This window comes from Canis lupus, chromosome 4 (assembly GCF_011100685.1).
Source record: "Canis lupus familiaris isolate Mischka breed German Shepherd chromosome 4, alternate assembly UU_Cfam_GSD_1.0, whole genome shotgun sequence".
Classification (NCBI taxonomy): domain Eukaryota; kingdom Metazoa; phylum Chordata; class Mammalia; order Carnivora; family Canidae; genus Canis; species Canis lupus.
The window spans coordinates 2310123-2336479 of NC_049225.1; the positions used below are offsets into that span (position 1 = coordinate 2310123).

Consider the following 26357-nt stretch of genomic DNA (forward strand, 5'->3'; position numbering starts at 1 on the left):
TTTCATACTAAGGACCTAAGAAATTGCCTGAAAATGTTTTTGCTTCTCTAGCAAGTAAACACAGGTGAAAATTCTTACATGAGAGTATGTAAAATGTCAAATTTCACTTGGCCAATACTATTTGTAATATCGGGAAAATAATGCAATTTAGAAGATACAAGCAGGCAGAACCATTCAAAGAATAAGATTTTGCCTTATAGTAGCCACAATATTCAAGCTCCCTTCCCCTTCTCAACTATTTAGTTTGCCTTCCTTGTCACAATAGGGTCCTTATTTTCCAAAAAAGTAAAAATAGAGACAGATAGATTTAAGTATATATATATTTGTACATATAGATATGTAAATATAGATATATAATATTTTCCACACTAAGTAAAAGATATAAAAATACACACACACACATACACACAAATATACATTCCTTTCTTTGGAATTCAATAGTCAAATCATGAATTCAGACAAAAATCAGACACTTGGAATACAAAGGGACTGTATGCTAAAAGTACCTTTAGGAACTACTTTGTAGGCAACTTTGGATCTACCGGATGAATTCTGTATTCTGTGAATCTTTTTCCTTCTTGTCTTGGTCAGCAAGATCTCAGAGGCAAGGCCAAGACATATAAAGAGTGGTATCAGTGGATTACAATGGTGACAACAGCAATGAACAGTTACTACATATGCCAAGAACTGCACCATTCCACTTAATTTTTTTTTATCTCATTTAGTCTTAATGACCCTAAAAGCTAGATATTATTATTTCCCCTATTGCATAGCTAAGGAAATATAATAAAGACATTGAGTGGTTAGCTAAATTTCACATAGCTAGGAAATTGTGAGTCGGACATGTAAACAATTTATAAGGAAGGATTGGTAAGTTAAGCTGCAGCAAAAAATAACCCCAAAATTTCAGTGACTTTACACGATGAAAGTGTATTTCTTTTTCATGCTCTATGTCCATGATGATCTGATAGTGGGGGTCTGCTCATCACCGCTTTTTAAGAATCCAGGCTGATGGAGCAGCTGGAGTTCTGCATTTCTTATAATAGAGGGAAAGAATATCTTGAAATAGTAAGTAAGTGCTTCAGCACAAAATGAACCATGTCAACCCAGAGCTTATCACATGATTCCATTTCTGACTTACAAGGAGACCAAGAAGTGCAGTTAGAAAGCTGGAAACATGTGGGAGCAACAGTAAAAACTATCATAAATCATATCTATTCAGAACCTGTAGCAATGCTCTTTCCACTATACAGTGTCAAATAAAACAATCATTCCATAAAGCATCTGGGTCTTCTACAGCATAAAAATAAAATTTCCTTTTGAAGTCTATAGATTTCAATATATATTTCAACAAGTTTCCAGTCTCCTTTGAATTAAACAATAATCTCTCAATATAATGATCTAATTAAATCACCAATTTTTTCTCTCTTATTTTCATGTCCCTTAAATTTTATTTTTTAAAAAATTTTCTCATAGACATCTGCATTGGGTTTTTACTGCCACGTAAGAAACTGCCAGGATTCAGTGGTCTACAAAATACATATTACCTCACAGATTCTGTGGGTTAAGAGTCTGAACATAGTTTAGCTGGGTCCTCTATATAGTGCTCCACAAGACTGCAGTCAATGTGATGGCCAGGGTGTGTTCTCATTTGGAGGCTTGACTGGGGAAGAATCCTCTTTCAAACCAAATGAGATATTCGGCAGAATTCATTTTCTTGGTACTCTATGACTCAGGGCCCTCACTATTTGTATAGACTGTTGCCTTGGGTTCTACAGACTACCCACAGTTTCCTGCAATATGTCCCTAGACATAGGTGGTTCAGAACATGACATTGCTTCTTCAATTTCATTAAGAGAGTCTCACAGGCTGCTCAGACAGTTTCTTATATAATGTAATAAAATCAAAGAAACTATATTCCATCACCTGTGCCATATAATATTGGTTAGAATCAAGTTATAGATTCTCCCTTCACTAAGGGGGGATTACAAATATACATGGACACCAGGAGGTGGGGATTATAGGGACCACCTTATGTTGTGTCCATCAAACCAGCAAGAGCTAAAATATGGAAACTGGTTCTTTGTATGATTATATCTCAGCTACCCAAGTTGTCTTTGACTTACACTATGTAGATTTCTGTTGCTATACTTCTATTTATTTTATAAATTAACTCTATGAGATACTCATCTCTTAATAATAGCTATAAATAATCATAATTAAACCTAAAATGTCTTAGTCTTTAAAGTGTATTAGTCTTTAAAGGAAGTTCTCTCATTTTCTATACTTTCTCTCCCTTTCAGACAGAGATATATTAGACATATTACTTTAAAGTTTTTATGTTCTTGTGTTTTTAAAATAAAATCATTAATGATATTTCTGGTTTTAGCTCCAACATGTAAAGTTCTCAGAAGTGATCACTCTTTGCAAAAGAAAGACCTGGAAAATGACTTTTCATGGACTCATCAAATAAATGATGTTGCAATATGAATAATCATCTCAAAATCTGGGGAGACAGAGTAGCTAGAGAGGTTCAGTTGAGATCAGATTACCTGGAGCAGAAGCCATTGGAGCCATAAACTGATAGGAGCACAGGCGATTTTGATAAATTGCTGGAGTTGGCTGTGAACTAGTATGAGAGTAAGAGACTCTTGGTGGGCACAGACTTGAGCCAAGGTATTGTGGGTTTTACCTTCAGAAACCACCCCAGATTCTCATGGTGAAGATCCAAAATAAGTTCATCATGGTTCTGGCAAGGAGAGGGAAAAAGTAATCATTGTGAAACACACGGGAACCTCTTAACAAAGGCCTACTCCTCAGAGTAAAAGACTCACAGAGTACTATTCTATAATTCCTCCCATTTTAGCTGCTCTGCTGCAACTAAGGAAGGGAAAACAAAAACAAAAACATAATCCATGGGACAACAAGGACTCAGGCAAATAGAACAGAGATCAGGAGGGGTGGAAAAACACTGGAGAAACATTTATGAAGGTTACAAATTGGAAGAATAGATGATACACAGCAAAATGAGGCAGAGAGATGGAAACTCTAAGAAAGTATCAAAAGAAAATGGTAGAAATAACAAACATAGTGGCAGAAATGAAGGATGGCTTCCATAGTTTTATCAGTCAGTAATCCTGACAGGGACAAGGAAAGAATCAGAGAACTGCACGATAGGTCCATTGAAACTTTTCAAGCAGAAATGCAAACAGAAAAAAAGATGCAGGGAGAGGAAAAAGAGAACAGAACATTTGAGGACTGCAGGGTGATTTCAAAAGGTATAATATAGGTGTACTGAAATACCAGAGGAGAGAAAGTTTGGAAAGAAGTCAAGGAAGATAGGAATCTTAATTGTAGAGAGAAAAGAATAAGAAGTTATCAGACTTCTTGCCACAAATCATGCAAACAAGAAGAGAGTGAGATGAGATACATAACAGGTAGAAAGAAAGAAAGAAAGAAAGAAAGAAGAAAGAAAGAAAGAAAGAAAGAAAGAAAGAAAGAAAGAAAGAAAGAAGAAAGAAAGAAGAACTCACACTAATTTAGAATTCTATATCCAGGGAAATCGTTTTTAAAAAACTCTGATGAAAAAATAAAGATTTTCTCAGCCATATGAAACCAAGGGAATTCATCACCAGGAAACTTCTTTCAATAAATGTTAAAAGTTCTTCAAGTAGAAAGAAAATGATATAAGTAAGACAGTTGGATCTACCTGAAGAAAGTAAGAAATAAGAAATAAATGAAGGTAATATAAAATATTTTATTTTTATTATCCTTAATATATCTAAAAGATATATTTTTGTTTAAAAATGTAAAAGTAACAATGTATTGGGTGATTACACCATATGGGGATAAGTGAAATGTATGAGATCCATGTCATAAAGGATGTGAAGGAGAAACTGAGAATAGTCTGTATAATATATCAGCACTACACAGAAAGCAGTATAATGCTATTAGAAGGAATATGTATGCTAGTCCACCTATGATCTTGCCAACCAGTAGGTTATTTTAAAGTATAATTGATATACTAAGAGAAGAGATAAAATTGAGTTATGCAAATACTCAATTAAGCCCAGACAAGGGAGAAGAAAGCAAAACAAAAGTATTCCATGAATGGAGAACAGTTACAATCATGGTAGATATCAATCCAACAATATCAAAGTTATTTTTAAATATGAATGATATAAATACAGCAATTAAAAAATAGGTCATCAGTGTGGATAGGAAAATGAGACCCAAATATATGTTTTCTACCAAAAAAACAAAACAACAAAACAAAACAAAACAAAAAACCCAAAACCCAAACACACTTTAAATATGAAGATTCAGATTAAAATAAAGGGATAAAGGAAGATATACCATGCTACCACTAAACAAAAGAAAGCTGGGGTGGCTATATTAATCTTAGACAAATCATACTTCAGAACAATAAAGGTTAATAAGCATTATTAGCATTAGGGAGGGCCATTCCATAACAATAAAGCAGTAAGTGATATGAAAAGATACAACAATCCCAAGTGTGCATGTACAGAATAAATGAATGTCAAAATACATGAGAGCAAAACCTACAAACTGAAAGGAAAAGTAGATAATCCCACTGCTGTAGTTGGAGACTTCAATACTCCCCATCGATAATTCATAGATCAAGCAGATAGAAAATCAAAGAGGATATAGAAATCTTGAAAGTACTATGAATGAACTTAATCTAATTGACATTTGTAGAATATTCCATCCTATAAGTACATTATCTTCAAGCTTGCAGGCCAAGTTCAAAAAGGGTGTTGCCTGTGTTCTCTAGGATTTTGATGCATTCTTGTCTCACATTTAGATCTTTCATCCATTTTGAGTTTATCTTTGTGTATGATGTAAGAGAATTGTCTAGTTTCATTCTTCTGCACATGGCTGTCCAATTTCCCCAGCACCATTTATTGAAGAGACTGTCCTTTTTCCAATGGATAGTCTTTCCTGCTTTGTCAAATATTACTTGACCATAGAGTTGAGGGCTCATTTCTGGGTTCTCTATTCTGTTCCATTGATCTATGTGTCTGTTTTTGTGCCAGTACCACACTGTCTTGATGACCACAGCTTTGTAATACAACTTCAAATCTGGCATTGTGATGCCCCCAGATATGGTTTTCTTTTTCAATATTCCCCTGGCTATTCAGGGTCTTTTCTGATTCCACACAAATCTAAAGATGATTTGTTCCAACTCTCTGAAGAAAGTCCACAGTATTTTGATAGGGATTGCATTGAAGGTGTAAATTGCCTTGGGTAGCATTGACATTTTCACAATGTTCATTCTTCCAATCCATGAGCATGGAATATTTTTCCATCTCTTTGTGTCTCCCTCAATGTCTTTCAGAAATGTTCTATAGTTTTTAGGGTACAGATTCTTTACCTCTTTTGTTAGGTTTATTCCTAGGTATCTTATTGCTTTGGGGTGCAAATGGGATTGACTCCTTAATTTCTCTTTCTACAGTCTCATTGTTAGTGTATAGAAATGCCACTGATGTCTGGGCATTGATTTTGTATCCTGCCACCCTGCCGAATTGCTGTATGAGTTCTAGCAATCTTGGGGTGGAGTCTTTTGTGTTTTCTATGTACAGTATCATGTCATCTGCAAAGAGGGAGAGTTTGACATCTTCTTTGCCAATTTGAATTCCTTTTACTTCTTGCAAGATACATCTAAGAAGGCAAGGGAAACAAAGGCAAAAATGAACTATCAGGACTTCATCAAGAGAAAAAGCTTCTGCACAGCAAAAGAAACAGTCAACAAAACTAAAAGACAACCTACAGAATGGGAGAAGATATTTGCAAATGACATATCAGATAAAGGGCTAGTAGCCAAGATCTATAAAGAACTTGTTAAACTCAACAGCAAAGAAATAATCCAATCATGAAATGGGCAGAAGACATGAAGAGAAACCTCACAGAGGAAGACATAGACATGGCCAACAAGCACATGAGAAATGCTCCGCATCACTTGCCATCAGGGAAATACAAATCCAAACCACAATGAGATACCACCTCACAGCAGTGAGAATGGGGAAAATGAACAAGGCAGGAAACCACAAATGTTGGAGAGGACGCGGAGAAAAGGGAACCCTCTTACACTGTTGGTGGGAATGTGAACTGGTGCAGCCACTCTGGAAAACTGTGTGGAGGTTCCTCAAAGAGTTAAAAATAGAACTGCCCTACACCCAGCAATTGCCCTGCTGGGGACTTACCCCAAAGATACAGATGCAGTGAAACGCCGGGACACCTGCACCCCAATGTTTATAGCAGCAATGTCCACAATAGCCAAACTGTGGAAGGAGCCTCAGTGTCCATCGAAAGATGGATGGATAAAGAAGATGTGGTTTATGTATACAATGGAATATTGCTCAGCCATTAGAAACGACAAATACCCACCATTTGCTTCAACGTGGATGGAACTGGAGGGTATTATGCTGAGTGAAGTAAGTCAATAGGAGGAGGACAAACATTATATGGTTTCACTCATATGGGGAATATTAAAAAAAGGAGAAAGGAATTATAGGGGAAAGGAGAGAAAATGAGTCAGAAAAATCAGAGAGGATGACAGAACATGAGAGACTCCTAACTCTGGGAAATGAACAAGGGGTGTGGAAAGGGAGGTGGGTGGAGGGATGGGGTGACTGGGTGATGGGCACTGAAGGGCGCACTTGACAGGATGAGTACTGGGTGTTATACTACATGTTGTTAAATCGAAATCCAATAAAAAAATATATACAAAAAAAACCTTGTAGGCAACCTTCTCCAATATAGATAAGATGATATTCTGGGCCATAAACACAACTTAACCAATTAATAAAATGGAAATCGGGAAAAATACCCTCCTACTCGACAATGGAATGAAACTAGAAATCAATAAGTGAAAGATAGCTGCAAAATTCCAAAATAATTGGGGATTAAATTGCATACTTCTAACACATGGATCAGAGAATAACTCTCAAGGAAAATATAGAATATATTCAACTAAATAAAAATGAACATACAACTTAACAATTGTGAGATGCAGCAGAAATAGTGCTTAGATGGAAATTCATACCATGATATATATATGTCAACAATAATTTAAATCTACAATATATAACTTAGCCTTCATCTTAGGAAACTAAAACAAGAAGATCAAATTAAGCTTAATGAACCAGAAGAAAATAGAAGGTAAAAGAGCAAAAACGAAAGAACTGAAAAACAGGAAAACAATAAAGAAAGTCAGGGAAACCAAAGTCTTATTCAACATATCGATAAAATGGACAAACCTCCAGCCAGGCTGAGCAGGGAAAAGTGAAGACACAAATTTTAAAATCAAAAATGAAAGAGAGGTTGTCACTACTGAGCCCATGAACATTAAAAGAATAATAAAGGAATATTACAATTCTGTGTCCACATATTTGGTCATTTAGATAAATGGACTGATGTCCTAAAAGATATAAACAACCAAAACACAAACTAGAAGAAATAGGTAATATGAACAGATCTATATCTAGTAAATTGAATAACAATTAATCAGCATAAAAACACCCCACCAGCTCCAGATGATTTTACTGGTGAATTTTACCAGATAACACCAATTTTCCACAAAATAAAATGGAATATTTTGAATGAAGAAATAACACCAATTTTCCACAAAATAAAAATAGGACTAATGCTTTCTTATTTTGTGAGACCAGCATTACCTTAATACCAAAACAGATAAAGACATTACAGGAAAAGATAACTACAAACCAGTACCTCTCATGAATAGACATGAAAATCTTCCACAAGGTATTATCAAACCAAACCAAATCCAATAATGTCTGAGAGTAATTACACACTATGACTTAATAGTGTTTATTACAGGTAGTCAACACTGGCTCAACATTTCAAAATCGCAAATGTATTCCACAAGCTAAAAAAGGAAAATCATATGCAGATAGAACTTGACATAGAGAAATCATTAGAAAAACTCCAACACCTATTTATGATAAAACTCTCAGTATGCTAGGAATAGGAGGAAGTCTCCAATTTGATAAAGAAATGGGTGGGAAATATCAGAAAGGGAGACAGAACATGAAGAGTCCTAACTCTGGGAAATGAACTAGGGGTGGTGGAAGGAGAGGAGGGCGGGGGGTGGGGGTGAATGGGTGACGGGCACTGACGGGGGCACTTGACGGGATGAGCACTGGGTGTTATTCTGTATGTTGGCAAATTGAATACCAATAAAAAATAAATTTATTATTAAAAAAAGAACATCTACAAAAATCTTTCAGTAAGCATCATACTTAATGGTGAGAGACCCTTCCCTTTAAGACTGGGAATAAAGCTATTATGATCCCTTATTATTCCTACTCAACATTCTAGTGATGTGATTGTCTATGTAGGAAATACCAAAGAATCTACCACATATCCACCTCCTGATAAAACAATAACAAAGACAAATGAACAAATAAAAGCCCTTGACTCTAATAAAGAAAAATAGCAAGATCAATATACAAAAGTCAATTATTTTCCTGTATACCATAAATGGATAAATGGAATTTTAAATTAAAAAACCATAAATATACAATATCACCAAAGGAATAATAATAACAATATATATGTTTGGAAACCATTAAACTATAAAATTTTGATTTAAAACATGATATTTAAAAAATAAAACATGAAATTAGATACAAATAAACGGATTGAGAAACACAGTACTCTTAGAATGTCATTTCTGCCCAACTTGATCTGTAGAATCAATGCACTCTCAATCAAAATCCCAGTATACTATTAGTATATAGAGACAAAATGATTGTAAAATGGAATGCCCAGACACCTAGAATAGTCAACACAACATTATGTCATTATGTTAGTATTATGTTTACTTATTATGATGGATGAAAATGGTATTTTATCCCTGCAGTCTTTCTCCCAAAGATACAGAACTTCAGTCTAATGAGAAAATCCATTAGGAAAAAGCTAATTGAGGGTCATTCCACAAAATATATGACCAGTATGCCCTAAAAATATCAAGATCATCAAAAAGAAGGGAAGCCCAAGAAACTCACAGTGAAGAGTTGCCTAAAGAGACATGATAATAGCTAATGGCTAATGTGGAATCCTATAACTAAAAAAAAAAGTACATTAGATAAAAACTAAGGAAACATGAATAACACGTGGACTTTAGTTAATAATTTATCAATATTAGTTCATTGTGACAAAATGTACTATAATAATGTAAAACGTTTATGATGGGGAAACTGGGTATGAAATATATGGGGACTTTCTGTACTATTTCAGGAACTTTTCTGTAAATCTAAAGTAAAAGTTAATTAAAATAAAAAAGTTATTGATGGCTAAATTACCCCAGATCACATACATATAAGACATCTATGTTTGTATAAATTGCTACCAAAATTTGCTACATAAGCACTAAAAGTATATATGAATGAGCTTTTATATCATTGTGTAAACTCTAAATATGATCTGAAGATCTGAGCACATGTTCAGTATGAAGGGTTTTTATTCCAAGTTCATGTTAAGGTGAGAATCACAAATTCAGGTGAGCCTTGCTTTGGGGAAAGTTTTCTTGTATGTGATAGCAAAAGTAAAGCCAACAAAAAATACACCAACTGGACTTCATCAAAATTAAAAACTTTGTGCTTCAAAAGGCACCATCAGTAAAGTGAAAACACAACCACAGGATGGGGAAAATCTGCAAATCATGTATTTGGTAAGAGACTTAGAGCTTTAATATATAATGAACTCTTAACACTCAATAAAAAAAGACAACACAGTTTTTAAATAGACAGAGGATCTGAATAGACATATCTCTAAAGAAGATATTTAACTGACCAATAAGCACATTAAAAGATATTCAACATGATATGCCCTCAGAGAAACACAATCAAAACCACAGTGAGATACCACTTCACACTGAGTTAGGATAGCTGTAAGACAGATATAACAAGTGTTGGCAAAGAGGTAGAAACACTGAAAACTTAGTATACTGATGGTCAAAATATGCAATGATACACTTTGGAAAACCCCCTGGCTTTTCCTCAAAAGGCTAAATACAGAGTGACCATATGCCCCAACAACCCTACTATTAAATACTCAAAAGAAACAAAAACAAATATTACTAAAAATGTTTGTACCTGAATATTCATAGTAACATTATTCATTACAACCAAAAAAGTGGAAAAACCCTAGATGTCAACCAGCTGATGAACAGGTATGAAATGGTATATCACCAAAATGAAGTATTAAGCAGTCATAAAAAGGTCAGAAGTCCTGAAACATTCTACAGAATGGATGAACCTTAAAAATATTATTCTGTGCAAAAGAAGCTGATCACCAAGACCACATACATATGATTCCATTTACAGGAAATGTTCAAAACAGTCAAATCTACAAAAACAGAAGTCATTTTGTGGTTTTATAAGTCTGGGAGTGATAGGAGGTGGGTGTGATATCAGGTCAAGATGCATAGGGCTTCTTAAAGAGGTGGAAAATGTTGTAAAATTGATTGTGGCAATGGATGCACAATATCTGAATATAGTAAAAGCCATGGAATTGTATACTTTAAATGGCTAAATTGGATCACGTGTGAATTATATCTCAGTAAACAAACCTGTTTGAAAAAAAATGCAGTGTCAACAAGTGTGCCCAGCAAATATTTGTAAAGTGCTTAAAAGAGTGCCTGAAACAAAGTTAAATGCTATGTATATTTGCTAAATAAATAATCCTATATTCATAGCACTAAAAACATTAAAAATCATAGTCTTTGGATTTACACATCAGAGAAATGTAGTTTGTCTTCCTTATCTGACAAGTGGGAGCACTCCATTTAGGAACTGAAGCGATTTTTCTTTCCTTATAGCAAGAATTGAAACTTTTTCAAGAATTAAACCTCAACTCTCCTGATTTTTCTTCCAGGTGTCTTTGTTCTGTACCATACTTTTGGAAGGAAGAAGGGAGGCCTTATTTTCAATTTGCTACCCATATTACCACCAGGTTGATATAGAAGGTAATTTTTTTGGTTTGCCTCCAGGATTCATTTATTAAATATAGTTGTATGTGGATTGGTACACTAATACGTATTCAGAGCTGTACAGCATATGATGTGGAAATATTTGCTAAATTACTGGTTACTAGAACCCTTTTAAATATCCAATGATTTATGATGGATAGTATTGAAATGATATTGTTTATAATTTTATGGATTTAAGTTGTTCTGTTTCAAAGAGTAGATGACTAGTGATTTAAGCCTGAATTTCAAGTAACCACCGATCACAAAAATTATTTTGACTGAACTTACAAATTGCAGTGTGTCTAAAATGATGCTCTAGTTATTTAATTTTTGCTATAATGATCCTGTGGTTCCTAGAGATGCAAGCATAATGCATAATGATAAAGACTTTAGAAGACAGAGGGGAATAAATGTGAATCCTCATCTTTTTAAATATTGTCTTTATTAAGCAAAAGAAGCTGTTTCAATGAAAAGGATTGAAATTGCTTCAGCTTTGAGATGTCATACGGAGAAAGGTTTTCTTTTCTCTTTCCCCCCCAAAGTGTGAGTTTATATTAATTATTTCATGGATTGCCTTAATTAGATCTCAAATGAGACATTCTAGTGTGTTTTTACAAATACTGCTATTAACAGACTTTATGTGGTCTACTCTAATCTTACAAATTACTGGAAATCATAATGTTATAATAAATAATATATACTATTGCTTTCTTAATCACAATGGCTGAAATCTAGGCAAAGTAATAATTATGAAATAGTATAATTAAATTTTAAGATTGATTAATGAATACTACTGGATCTTTTCTCTAGCAGTAATATCTGTCTCATTGAAGCAACAATAATGAGTGGAGCTGACATTTACAGAAGTGATATATCTATGATATAGTGATATAGATATATCACAAATAGGAATATGTCATAATTATGCTAGAAAATGAGAGCTGAAGTATATATTCAGATCTCTGGTAAGTTGCTGTGTAGCTTTCTTTGAAGACAAAATTCATATTTTACAGTCTTCATATCATAAAACTCCTTCATCTATCAAAAATATTTCTACATTGTATCCTTAAATTTTTATATGTTTCATGTAATTTATCTATGATGACTCATTGGGACCAGCACAATCTGAAGATTTTTCCGTAACTTTAAACTTACAAAAATTCAAAGAAATAGTGAATTTGAAATGCAGTGCTCTCCAGCAAATATAACACTTTATAACTAGATAATATTTCTTTGTGTAAAAGTGTGGAACTTTGTAGACTGTTGGAAATGTGCTTTTCATAGGAAAAGCTTATGTGTTAACCTAGCCACTAACCAGCTACATGACCTTGGGCAAACTCCTTGCCAAACATTACCATTCACTGCAAGGTAAAAGCCAAAATTTCTTTCAAATGTTCTAAAGATATGGGAAGGTACTCAGCCATTATCAACCTCTATGACTCTGTGATTCTATAAGTATATTCAAAATCTTAGATTAGCAGTAGACTGGAAGCAGTGAGGTTGTTGAAGGAAAAACCAAACAAATCTTGTATTCAAATTCTCCTGTGAGTTTTAGTAGCTGTTTATCTTCTGGGTCAATTACAAAATTGTTTTGAAATCCAGTTTCCTCACATAAAAATATTGCTAATACCCAAGTAATAGTTATCTTAAATTTCTTCAAGCTGATGAGAGTTTTATAAAGCTCTGTTATTCTGACTCTCTGCCAGCCCCTTGGATCACTCCTCTGCACAGGTGGCTGACATCATAGCTTCTGGCTATCCTGCTAAAGCCCTCTCCACACACCAGCCACCAGCCATGTGCAATCTGAGGCTCTCTACTCTTCCCTTGTTCCAGAGATGACATTTACACCCTGGTTTCACAACTTCTAAATAGCTGAAAACTTGAAATATAGCACAGAACCTTTAAGTCAGTGGATGCATGACAATATATATTAATACTAATAAAAGACATCATATAATAAGTGAAAAAAATGAATACTCTTAAAGTTTAACAGAGAGAAGGATAATATGTAGTAATAGAAAGACTCCCCATCCTTATTGCTTCACACTGTATGTTATAAGATACTCCTCCCACAAAATTTTCTATGATCAAATTAGTTTCATAAATGTTCCATATTGTATACTTCAACATTAACTTCAGAAAACAGAAAACTCTAAGAAATGCTCCAATGGAGAAATACTAGCTTTATTCAACCAGAATTTCCAAAATTATTTGGTAACAGAAATCATTGATCTGTAGCATTTATTAATATACTGCACTATATAGCTTAGGAAATGTCAAAACCTGTTCTTTTTAAAAACTTTGATTTACATCTGCAAAAGTCAACAGATTTTAAATATCATTGGTTATATCATCCGCTGAGGAGAGGCACAATTGGAACCCCATTGTTCATAAAGTAGACTGCAAATTCAGAGGATAATTTGATCTGAATTCTCTGCTCCCATTTGGAAGAAATATTGGTTCATACCTCCCAATGAATGAAGTTTGCAATATTTCTTATATAATATATTACTGAAGAATATCATTGTCTTTTTGAAATGGGGTATTTCCAAAATTTGTATAATGAAGAAGAAGAAAAGATATATACTGAATTTTAATGTTTTTTTTTTCACATGGTAGAACCATAGATAACCAGTATCTTTTTTGCATGACTAATTATATTTATATAATGAATGTGTGTATTTTTACCATACACAAGCACATTCTTTTTTTAAGATATTATTTATTTATTCATAAGAACACAGAAAGAGAGGCAGAGACATAGACAGAGGGAGAAGCAGGCTCCCTGTGGGGAGTCTGATGCGGAACTCGATCCTAGGAGCCTGGGATCACGACCTGAGCCAAAGGCACACGGTCAACCACTGAGCCACCCATGGGCTCCCACAAACATTCTTTATATAAATATAACTCTCTGTATGGCTGAATTGTGTCTTTCCAAAATTCATATGCTGTGGTCCTAACTTCTCTCATGCATGACTATATCTGGAGAGAGAGTATTTAAACACATAATTAAAGTTAAATTAAGTCATTAAGGTAGATCCTAATCCAATATGGCTGGTGTCTTTATGAGAGGAGATGATGACATAGACATACATGGAGGGAAGACCATGTGAAGACAGAGAGAAGGCCAGCATCTACATGCAAGAGGAACACCTCAGATAAAAGCAAACTCGTTGATTTCTAGCCTCCAGAATTATGAGAAATGATTTTTTTGTTAAGCTGTTCTATCTGTAGTATTTGTTAAGGTAGCCACAGCAGACTAGTATACTATCCACATAAAAATGATACTTGACTAGATAAAAGTTAATACACAACTAAATTTTAATTAGTCACTAAAAAGATTAAACACCTGTATCAGCAAAAGATTAAAACACAAAGAGCACAAAGTTGACACTACAGAGGCAGCATTATTCTTGGTGTCCAGCTTCTGTCTATAGATGAACATGTGCAATATCAACTCTAGCATTTCAGGTCATTTCTCAACCCTGTAGGTTACACACAACTGGGCATTTTGGAATCATCTTAGACTATGGGAACAAGTTATTTCTTGTTCACAAGAAAGATCACAGAAAACAAATTCATTGACATTCATTTCATAACTTACGGTTGTTCACTGAATTGCTAATTAAATATGTACCATTCTGAAAGACTAATATAAATGTAGATCAAAACAATGCAAATATCTATTTCTAATTATGTCTAAAAGTGGTGAAATAAATTTCAAATGACAGTACAGTACACCTGGGGAAAATTTAATAATCAATATATTTGACATTTTACCCCAGAATTAACCACAATTGCAACATGATTTCAATGATAATGCTAAACATACCCATGACTTTTCAAGAATATGTCTTTTAGAATCGAAGTAGGCAAAAAATAAAATAAAATAAAATAAGAATCGAAGTAGGCCTCCCTGCCCAGAGTTTCATTTCAGATCACAGGCCTATACAGTTTCTTCTATTCAGTTTTCCCATCTTTATATTGACAACCATATTCTTATACAATAAATTGCATCTTATTTTGGTCCTAATGTTTATGATTTTACATGTTTATATTATATAGCACTTTGAAAAATTCATGTTGATATTTTATTGTAATTGTTTATATTGTTTTTAATCTATAAAACTCAGAAAGCTCCTATATTATTTCTCTGGAGCTACTCTACCACAATGTGGATGGCTAGAAACTACAGATGTTCATTCTCTTGCCATTCTAAATTCAAAATCAAGGTGTCAGCAGGGCCACACTTCCCCTGAAGGCTCTAATAAAGAATACATCTCCTCCAGGTCCTGGTGGCTGTCTGCATCCTTGACTTGTGGCACATCACCCCAATCTCTGTGTTTGTGGTCACATTGATTCCTCTTCTGCCTGTGTTCACTCTCTTTTTCTCTCTCTTAGAGGATGACTGGAATTGCATTTCTAGCCCACCTAGGTAATCCAGGACAATCTCTCCATCTCATAATCCTATGTAATCACATCTGCAAAGACTCTTTTCTCAAATAAAGCAATGTTTCTATATCCCAGGGATCATGACTTGATATTTTAGGGTGACTATTAATCTATTACACCTTCTTTCCCTTTAAAAAATGTATGTAATTATACCTCTGTATTAATTACATCATTGATCACAAATGTGTTATTTATATTAAATAAAATGTGCTAAGTTCTATATTTTTATTGGTTGATTTGTAAGCAAATTTTTTAGCCTAATACATAATTTTTCCAATCTACTGAGACACCGATGTGTAATTTCTCATTTTTAATGTATTTGTTACATTTTCCTTTAAATGTGTAGATCAGATAAATGGGAAGGTTGTAATTGTTCCTATATTTTTCTTGATCTCTCCTTCTCCAAAATCTTTCACAGATGCTAAATACTCCTGCCTTATTTTCAGATCTTCTCACACCATGATAGGCATCTGTCTGTTTTTGCATAAAACATTCACATAAATGAAGTTTAATGAAGGTCAAACCTCATTAAACAGATACTGTACAACACTAAACAGCTCCAATTAGTGAAAAGATTACCAAAAGTCTATTGCTGACCTGCTTATTTCAAGAAGTTCCTAATATGACAAATACAGTACCACACAGATAATTTGGCAAACTACTCCATGCGTATTATAATGAGATTTGACTTGTAATTCAATGATATTTGATACTATTGATCCTTCCCTGACCCTTTATCCTCTATTGAATTTAACACTAAGTTATTGTTTCACCTCACAAATATTATCTCATATTTTGCTGAATATGGCAAGAAAGCAGAAGGGAAGATTCATTACTAGATTAGGAAGACTTTAAACATAAATCTGAAGGAGAGCAATGCAAAGATGAATCATCTCAGATGTAGTTCCTGCTTTCAAGGAGGCTGCTGTTTGGGAAGTGATACAGTTAGTCACCCATACAGCATACCATAAAACAATCAGAGATAATTGATACCATAAATCTGAACACAAAATATAGAAGAGTAGGCAACAAATTCTGACTGAAACGACTGGGGGAGACTTAAGACTTGCCATCTCTTCTTCATATAGTGAATGTTTTTCATTCTTCTATCAAGTATATCAAGTATCAAGTATATCAGCACCCTGGAAGGCTTCTCCCCTTTCTTCCATGAGAATCAGTTGATATAATTGGGATACTCATTTTGCAAATAATTTTATAAATAACATATTACAGTCAGCATATAGTTCATCATATGCTATTTAAACCTGTTCTTGTTTTTGTGTTGCCCAGGGATTTTAAGATTCTTGAAAAAAGAAATCATATTTTATTCATATACAAATCATATATACTAGCGCACTGCCATGTTTGATGAGGAATTAAGTACACATTTCTTGAATAAATCACTAAAGAATACTCAAGATGTCCACTTTTATCCATTAAATGATTAAAAGTTGTCAGAATTTCTCTCCCACTCTTTTAAACTAATAACCCAGAAAGAAAAATGAAACAGCTATTTAGAATGGAAGCAAAAGATGTGACTCTTGCAATAGTGTCAGGTCACTGCCTGGAAGCTTGCATGCTACAGGGCAGAGAAAGAAATCCCAGAGAAAAATGGAGGTCTCTATGAATTGTGAAGACAAGGATCATTGTTCAGGAAGGCGAAGGTAACCAGGGAAATGAATGCATAAATGAACACATATTTAGCTGAGAAGCTAAGTTACTTGCCCAAGTGAATATACTTATATTAGGTTAAACAATTTCAAATACATGACTTTGTCAACTCTTTGAAATCTTTTTAATTGCTGTTTTGCAAACTAGCGAAAAATAATTGAGAGAGGATACAAGCTGTCCCAATGCACAAGGATGGTATGAGAATAGAACAAGTACTTAAACCCAGATGTTCTACTACCAAATTGATCCTCTGAAGCTTGAAGGCAATTTGACCTTTCATCATCTCTTTTCATATGACTAATCCCTAAATACCGGAATACAAATTATCCTCTCAACTTCTTCAGACAAAATGACCTCAATTACTTTCATCACATTAACTTTTTTGATACCTGCATCACAATTCTGAATTTTATTAGGTCATTGGCAAACAAGTACTTAAGTGATTTTATATATTGACTCAAGAAAATAAGCTCAAATGGTCAGCTACCTATGTTTAAGAAGAAAGAACTTAGCTTACTGATCAGTGGCAGTGTATGAATAAGGCCTACTGTTAGTAATTAATTATTGACCATTTGCTCAATCTGAGGATCCTGAAAATGTCTGCCATAAACCTTAATAAGCATTATGGGGAGAGAGCACAGTCTCCAACTTGGAAGGAATAATCCCACTTCTTCTGGTAAAAAAAAAAAAAAAATACATACTGTATGATGTTCATTTCTAGGTAACACAGAGAAATAGAAATACGTGTAAATATGAGTAGATTTCATTTTAGGGATTGCTGCAAAATAACTGAGGTACTTAATCCAATAAGTGAAAAATCTGGACAACACTTAATATTAATATTCAATACTTAAAAGTGTTCCTACAGGGAAAAGACCAAGCTTATTTTGCATAGTTCCTTCACATAGACACATGTTTAGAATTGCCAAAGTGAGAATTGGGGTCAACACAAAGACTAGCATCCTAACAAAGTAGTAAAAATTAGTTTCCAATAATTTTGGAAATGTCAGAACAGAAACTCTGTAATTTTTCAAAACTGTAATGTAGAGAAGACATAGGTACTCTGATCCAGGTTTCCTTAAAGTAGCCAAATTTCCAGAGATACCCCTGTGCCCATTGAGTGATTGACATGAGCCATGGCCACAGAACTTCTTCAAGATAATGAGGTGGGGTTGCTCTTCTCTGTTTCAAATATGCCTAGTTTCTTGTATTTGTTACTGATACTTGGATTCTCAGAATCTGATTTCTTGTTCTCCCCAAGTTTTTTTTATATTGGAGTTAGTCTTTCCTCTTTGGAAACTCCCTATTAAAATATGATGTAGGCAAGGAGCTAACATTAAAAGGGATTATATGGGGGCACCTGGGTGGCTCAGTTGGTTAAGCATCTGACTCTTGGTTTCTGTTTGGGTCATAACCTCATGGTCCTTGGATGGAACCCTGAGTCAGGCTCTGTACTCAACTTGGAGTCTGCTGGAGACTATCTCCCTCCCCCTTTGCTCCTCCCCCTGCTTGCTCACACTCCCTCTCTCTCTCTAAAATAAATAAAATCTTAAAAAGGGGGGAGGGTTATATTGCCAGTACTATATGGTACATTGATTAAGGTAACTCACAAAGTCCCCAATTACTCTAGGTTTCCATTATTCTATTGTTATTATTCCCTGCATTTTAATCAACAGTTTTCAAATTCTTAAATGATATATGTAATTAATTAATTGCAAAGTTTATACTTACATATCTTAAAATAATGATTTTGGTTATTGTTTTTACAAATTAAAATTTAAATAAGGATGTTTGTAAATTAAATTATTCTTTTCTAACCAACAAACATCATCACTTTGATTTCTGTTTTTGTTTAATTAAATGTAAAATGTTATTTGGAATAGCTCTGGCTCCCAACTGAGAAATTATTTTATCTCAATTTGATCTCTCCTCATCCTCTTCTCTCTCCTTTTTCCCCTCCTTCTTCATACTTGGACTTGTCTCTTTTATATACTACACCATTTCAACTTTATTCTTAATTAAAAATAATCATGTCCACAATTGTATGTCATCTTCCTATACATGACTGGAACTTTCACAGGGTCTGATACTAACAAATAACATACATTCTTTATTGTCTCTTGGTAGTACAGGATTTTTCGGTAAAGTTGTCAATTTTAGGCCAAGTTTTCTATAAGATTTAGCAGATTTATTGGGAATCTCATTCTTCACTAATCTACATAGCAAAAACGAACATGTTGTATCTTGATGACCTTTTAACAATTCTGTAAGAATTTCCTTCTAAATTTTCCAAAAATATAGCTCAAATTTTGTTTATATAATCAATCATCTCTTTCAATGTTTCCAGGGTTTCTTGATCCAGTTGAGTCCGTAACAACATGAGGTGGTAAGGAAATGACTAGTTGTTCAAAACTGGAAAGAAATGCTATCTAAAAATGCTCTTTCATGTAAGCTATTTTTCTTTAAGTATTTACCACAGCATATAAATTCATAAAAACCTTCAAATGATCTAGAACCAATCTCTACTGAGTTTTGTAAGAATAGTAAATTAGGAAAGATAAACCATAAAAAATTCAAAAGCCTTGAGTTTAGTGATTTGCTGATAACTTCAACAATACAAAAGAAAAAAATCTAAGTTTTGATTGCCTTACCACAGGTGGCTCTTGTGATTTATCATTTTAAAAGTTAGTTTGATTCTGATCTGATTTTTGTGCTATCACTTAGGATGGAAGTAAACTTTAGACACATTTGATCTATAGTTTGATGTTCTTCTTCAATTGGGATTAATCATATTTAACTTATTTTTGAGCATAGGTAAATCAGTGGATACTTTTGTTATCTCATTAGTGCTCACTAAATGGCTTTTTTTCTTAATGCCTAAACCACCCTTACTTTGGAGTGAAATGGAAAATGTCTGAAAATCTTCACTGGAAGGCCAATCTCGTTCATTGACTATGGTTCTATTGATGACTGTTCCACATCATTTGAGTGTGTGTGCATGTGTGTGTGCATGTGTGTGTGTGTGTGTGGTATATCTGTATAAATTGTACCTCTACTATGTTCATAACTTTTAAGTTTCAGTTTCCAGGCATGAAGAAGATATTGAAGAAAAATGTAAAGGAATCTCAGAATCCTGGATTTTTAACATATTTACAATAACAAATACAACTGGAAATAAGGATCGGGAACAACATAACTGCTTCATACATTACATAAAGTGGAAATCTTCTAGTATAGGGAATGACAAACTTTATGTTAATGGTCAAATAATAAATATTTTTGGCTTTGTGGCTGAGAGGGTCTCAGTCCCAAAAATTCAACTCTGCTGTGTTACTGAGAGAGTAGCCATAGATAATAAGCAAATAAATGGTTGTGGATGTATTGCAATAAAACTATTTGCACAAACAGGCTGAGTTTTGTTCTAGGGCCATTTTTGCCAATGCCTATTTTAGGGCATAGTCTTTCAGTTACAAGTTTTAGTTTCATAGGTATCAGTCATTACACTTTAGAGAGGGAGCACAGCATCAATTAACCCAGAGAGTAGATTCAGTGAAGAACAGTTAAGAGTTTTCTACTGTAGTTAGTATCAGAGCTTCATTCATGGTACCAGGGGAAAAAAGGACCTTTATTTTAATAGTATTAGTATAAATAAAGTTGCTGATTCATAATTTGCTCTTTTTCCAGTATGAGATATTTAACCCTTATTTTGCCTTTGGCCCATACTCTAATATAATTAAGTAAATTACTCACAAAGCTGCTTTGCATTTATATTTTTTTAATATGGATTTTAAAATATAAAATCAAAAGTTTAGTTTTCCTTAAATAATGGGTAAAGTTGAAGAAATGACTCTTCAAAACATCTGTGAGAGGGAAATTGGGCTGTGATGCAGCATTTATTTTATGATGTTATCAGTCATCAGTTCATTAGAAATGGTACTTAATCTTTAGGATGTGAGTCATCTCAGAACCATAGCTTTCAGAAATTTTTCATAGAGGCATATGATATAGGAAGCCATTAGCTGAGGGACAGTAACTCTAAAATGATTCATATATGCTATCGGCAGCCTCTACATTACACCCTATCACATTTCCAGTGCCCTCTATATCTGAAAAATATTTCCATGCTGATGAAGCCCTTAGCTAACCTAGATTTATGTAATGTTCTTGGGTTCTAACTCAGCCCTCAACATCCCAGTTTACTGCTCCAGTTTCCTCTCTTTTTCAAAGCACAGCTAGAGCCTCTCATCTTAGCTTGCTGGCCATATTTCCACAAAAATTTACCTTAGGAGGGTCTGAATTAAAACTAAACGGTTGAATTTTCAGAATTCAAGATTTCTTTTATAAGCACAAAACTCTAGATCCATGGCTAAGATTATTCATTCAATAAATATATATTTATTGCCAAGTATGTAGCAGAGCTTTTTCAGGTGCTAAGGGGCCACTTTAATCACTGGCCTCATAATGCATAGTTAAGATATGTGTGTGTGTGTGTGTGTGTGTGTGTGTACAGCAAATATGTAAATCAATTATTGCAGGCTAATATTACCATGAACAGGGAATATTCACAATGAGAATATAAATAAGTAAATTATTACTATCCTGGCATGGAACAGTGCAGATTGGTGTCAAAGGAAATGAAATAGCCTGAGCTTTAAAAATGAGAAGAAATTTAAAGAGAAAAGAGCTTTACAGAGGAAGGGAACAATATGTACAAAAGTTCAGGGGTGTGAAATAGCCTGATGTAATTTGATCTAGGAATGGAAAATAATCTGCATGATTAAGCTAAGAGTATAAGTAAGGGAAAGACAAAAATAAATTTAGAAGAGCTTAGAGTTGACAGCTAATAACTTTCAGGCTAAAAGTAATAGGGAACTTTGAAAAATGGAGGCAGGGTAACATGGTCAGTTCAGTGCTTTATGTTGATTACTAAATGATATCCAAATACATGCGTTAGATATAAAATTCATCAGAGAGAGTTAGAGGTTGGAGATTCAGATTTGCAAGTTACCCACACTCATGATTTCTGAAAACATAGACTTAGAGAGTAAACAAACAAACAAAAGTACACAGAGCAAGAAATGCAATTCTAAAGAACACATACACCTGTAGAACAGACAAATGAAGTTGGTGAGTTGTGGTCATAAAATAAAAATAGAAAACCAGAAAAGAATGTGTCTAGAATGTGGTCATAATTAACAGATAACATGTAAAATAAGGAGCAAAAAGATGATATAGTATGAAGACCATTACTTTAATAAGAGATTTATATGAGGTGAGAGGAGTGAATAATAGACAGCAATCTATTCAAAGGTGAATGGAAGATAATAAAGTATAAACAGAAATAAAAGCTTCTGCACAGTGAAGGACACAATCAACAAAACTAAAAAGCAACCTACGGAATGGAAGAAGATATTTGCAAATGACATATCTGATAAAGGGTTAGTATCCAAAATATATAAAGAATTTATAAAACTCAATACCCCAAAATAAATAATCCAGTTAAAAAATGAGAAGACACAAGTAGACATTTTTCCAAAGAAGACATCCAGTTGGCCAACAGACACATGAAAAGATACTCAACAGTATGCATTACCAAGGAAATACAAATCAAAACTGCAATGAGATATTACCTTACACCTGTCAGAATGGTTAAAATCAACAACACAAGAAATAACAGAGAAGGGAGAATGCTCTCACTTGGTGGGAATGCAAACTGGTGCAGTCACTCTGGAAAACAGTATGCAAGTTCCTCAAAAAGTTAAAAATAGAACTACTTCATGATCTAGTAATTGCACTACTGGGTATTCACCTAAAAAATACAAAAATACTGATTCAAAGGGATACATACATCCTGATGTTTATAGCAGCATTATCTACAATAGCCAAATTATGGAAAGAGCCTAAATGTTCATCAATTGATGAATGGGTAAAGAAGATGTAACACACACAACACACACACACACACACACACACACACACACCATGGACTATTACTCAGCCATAAAAAAGAATGAAATATCACCATTTGCAATAACATGGATGGAGCTAGAGAGTAGTACGGTAAGTGAAATAAGTCAGTCAGAGAAACACAAATACCATATGATTTCATTCATATGTGGAATTTAAGAAACAAATCAAATGATCATAGGGGGAGGAAGAGAAGAAAACCAAGAAACAGACTCTTAAATATAGAGAGTAAACCAATGGTTACCAGAGGAGAGGCAGGCGGGGGATGGGTTAAATGGGCGATAGGGATTAAGGGGTTCACCTACGATGAGCACCAGGTGTTGTATTTGAGTGTTGAATCACTAAATTGTACATCTGACACTAATATTACCCTGTATGTTAACTAACTGGAACTTAAGTAAAAACTAAAAAAAAAAAAAAAAAAAAAAAAAAAAAAAGTTTAAGGTATCTGGCTTCAACTTTCAAAAATCAATCAATGTAATTCACCACAATAAAACACTAATGAAGAAAAAAATGACCTTCTTTTTTGATAAAACAAACAAAAAAACTTGTAGCAACCTAGGAATAGAAGGGGACTTCCTAACCTGATAAAAGGCAGCTAGAAAATACTTCAGAGTTAATATCATAATTAATTTAGAGACTGTAAATTTCCCATTAAGTTTGGGAAAAAGAGAAGGATGTCTTCTTTTACCACACCTATTTTACATTATAATGGAAGTTCTTGCCAATGCAATAAGACAAGAAAAAGAGTCAAACAAATAAAAAATAAAAACATAAAATTGTATCTATTCATGGACAACATGCTTGTTTATATAGAAAACCCTAAAGGATCTTTAGAAAAGCAATCCTCAATCTAGCTGCATACTCAAGAGAAATAAAAATGTATGTTCACACTTGGCAATGCATATATAGTAGGAAGTAAGATAAAGTATTAATCATACAACATGGATGAATCTTAAATGCTTTTTGCTAAGTGAAAGTGGCAAGACCGTAAAAGTTACATACCCTATGATTTCATTTTTTGTCTGACACTGTAAAAAAAATAAAAAATGCATTCTAAGGTAATCAGTGATTGCTAAGGTCAGGAGCAGAGGGAAGGAGCTGTCTGTGAAGGGGTAGCACAGGAGAGTTTAGGGGTATTGGTATTATTATAGGTGAAACAGTAATGGATATACAATTCCATGCATTAGTCTAAACTGATTCAACTGTATATCACAAAAAGTGAATTTTACTATGTGTTCATTTTTAAAGATCTTCCAGATTGTGAAACAACTACATTACAAATGAATCACATAATCATACTTAAAGACATGGGGAAGAAACGACTTAGGTAACTGAAAAAAATGTTGTTTTGACTAGATATCGTAAGGCTAAAGAAAAAAAGGAACTCTACACAAACATGGTATTGTAGTTAGTAAATCGGTTTCTCACAGGGGTATGAATTATGAATCTTAAGATTACTTTAGTTGTATACCAGGGTTAAACAGAATAATAAATACGTGATAAATAATGAAAGCCAGGTTTCTCAATGTTGAAGAAGGAAGTTAAAAATAAGAAAAATGGGAAGGCTAGAATGAACTCTATGGTACTGGATTAGTGTTAGAGGTATTAATATGGACTCATAATTCAAGACACTTATGCCAATAGATAGATGCAGAAATGTTGTTGTATGTGTATGCATAAGTTTTTATAAATACATGTATATAGTACTCTTCATTGTAAGGTGTTTGAAGAGCTGGTGCTATAGCAATGAACATATCTTTTTTCTAAATACCATGTACCTGTAAAGGACCCAGGGCTCATGGGTTCATTGGAGAAGTGGCTGATTCCAGGACTGCAGCAGGAAAAACGCAAGAGGGTCCTAGAGTGCTGTGGGTGCTGGAAAGTAAAGAAGGGCCAAAAAATAAAGAAGAGATGGTTAAAGGTGATATACAGATAGGTAGATAGACAGACAGAGAGATAGAGACAGAGACACAGAAAGAAACAAAAATCACCAGAATAATGACCCCAGGTAAAATCCACTAACAAATATTAAATCAGATATGATTTTGAGCTACATCAATTCTAATGCAGTGTTGTAGGACAATAAAATCATTGTGTTGTTGCATAAAACAATAAATTAAAATAATTCCATGAAAGTACATTTCAACATCTATTTAGAAATAGCTATAGAAGAAAAGTGGACAATTCAGAATTATTTTGCATATATGATAAATACTGGGCTTAATGCTTAAAATTTGCATGGATTAAGTGATTGGCCAAATCCACCAATACTTTGTGTTAACTTTGATTTTATTAGTAGAGTCATATAAAAATTTAATACTTTATTTCAAATACACTGAGAAAGTCTGGTTCATTCCATTGACAAAAAGTAATTATTGAATATTATTAAACAAGTGAAATTATTTTAAGTGATCCTATGTTCTACTTCCATCCTCTGAGTTCCCTTTCCCTGACCCTATGCCTCTTCATGCATTTCTTATTTGATGACCAATAATACCACTGAGTTACTCAAGCTAGAAATTTGACTCATTTCTCTCCTTATTCAGTTCATTCACTATGTTCCCAAGTTATGTGGATTCTCATAAAATTAATCACATATTTCTATCCTTGCTGCTAACACCTCAGTTTAAGATTGTTTCCTTACTGAGTTACAGCAACCACTTTATAACTTATCTTCCTATCTCACTTCACTCAACTGTCAAAGTGATATTTCAAAGATACAAATACGAATTTCCACTCTCTTCCTTGAGACCTTCCTGTAAGTCTTGAATCTATGTAAGAAAGCTCCTATGGACTGCCTTTCCTGTTATAACCCTTATTTATATTTCCAGCTCTAATGATTATTTGTGGTTCTCTGAAGGTCACACTTTCCTAAAATGGCTCTGTGCCTGCTCCTTCTCTCCAAGAAGACCTCCCAATGCTCCCTCCTCAATGTCAATGACTGTCAGATTCCAGTTTTCTTTAAAGTCCTGCTTAGCTATCATATCAGCTCCTCTAGAGTCCTCTCTTGAAACCTAAGAGCCAGGAATTGGCACCCCATCTACTGGTGCCCATATCCTTTACTCACTCTTACCATATCACTTTGCATAGTGTTTTTTAACTGCCTGCTTTAGTTATCTGCTCTCCTCTGTACTGAAAAATCTTCTAAGATAATGACATATTTATTATTTCTTTTAAGACAGGTTGAGCCCAGAACTGTACCTGTCAGTACACATTCAACAATTAATGAAAGAAAGAATTTTTTAAAAAC

At 33.9% G+C, this 26357-nt stretch overlaps 1 long non-coding RNA gene across 1 annotated transcript in view; it reads right to left on the reverse strand.

Moving 5' to 3' along the window:
* Window positions 1–374: 374 nt before the first annotated feature.
* The window catches only part of LOC119876185, a 36618-nt gene continuing 10635 nt past the window's right edge, over window positions 375–26357 (reverse strand). Inside the window, exons 2-3 of the long non-coding RNA XR_005357724.1 lie at window positions 24886–24982; window positions 375–2749 (exon numbers count right to left, since the gene is read on the reverse strand). This is a non-coding gene — a long non-coding RNA (uncharacterized LOC119876185). The remainder of the gene's footprint in view (window positions 2750–24885; window positions 24983–26357) is intronic.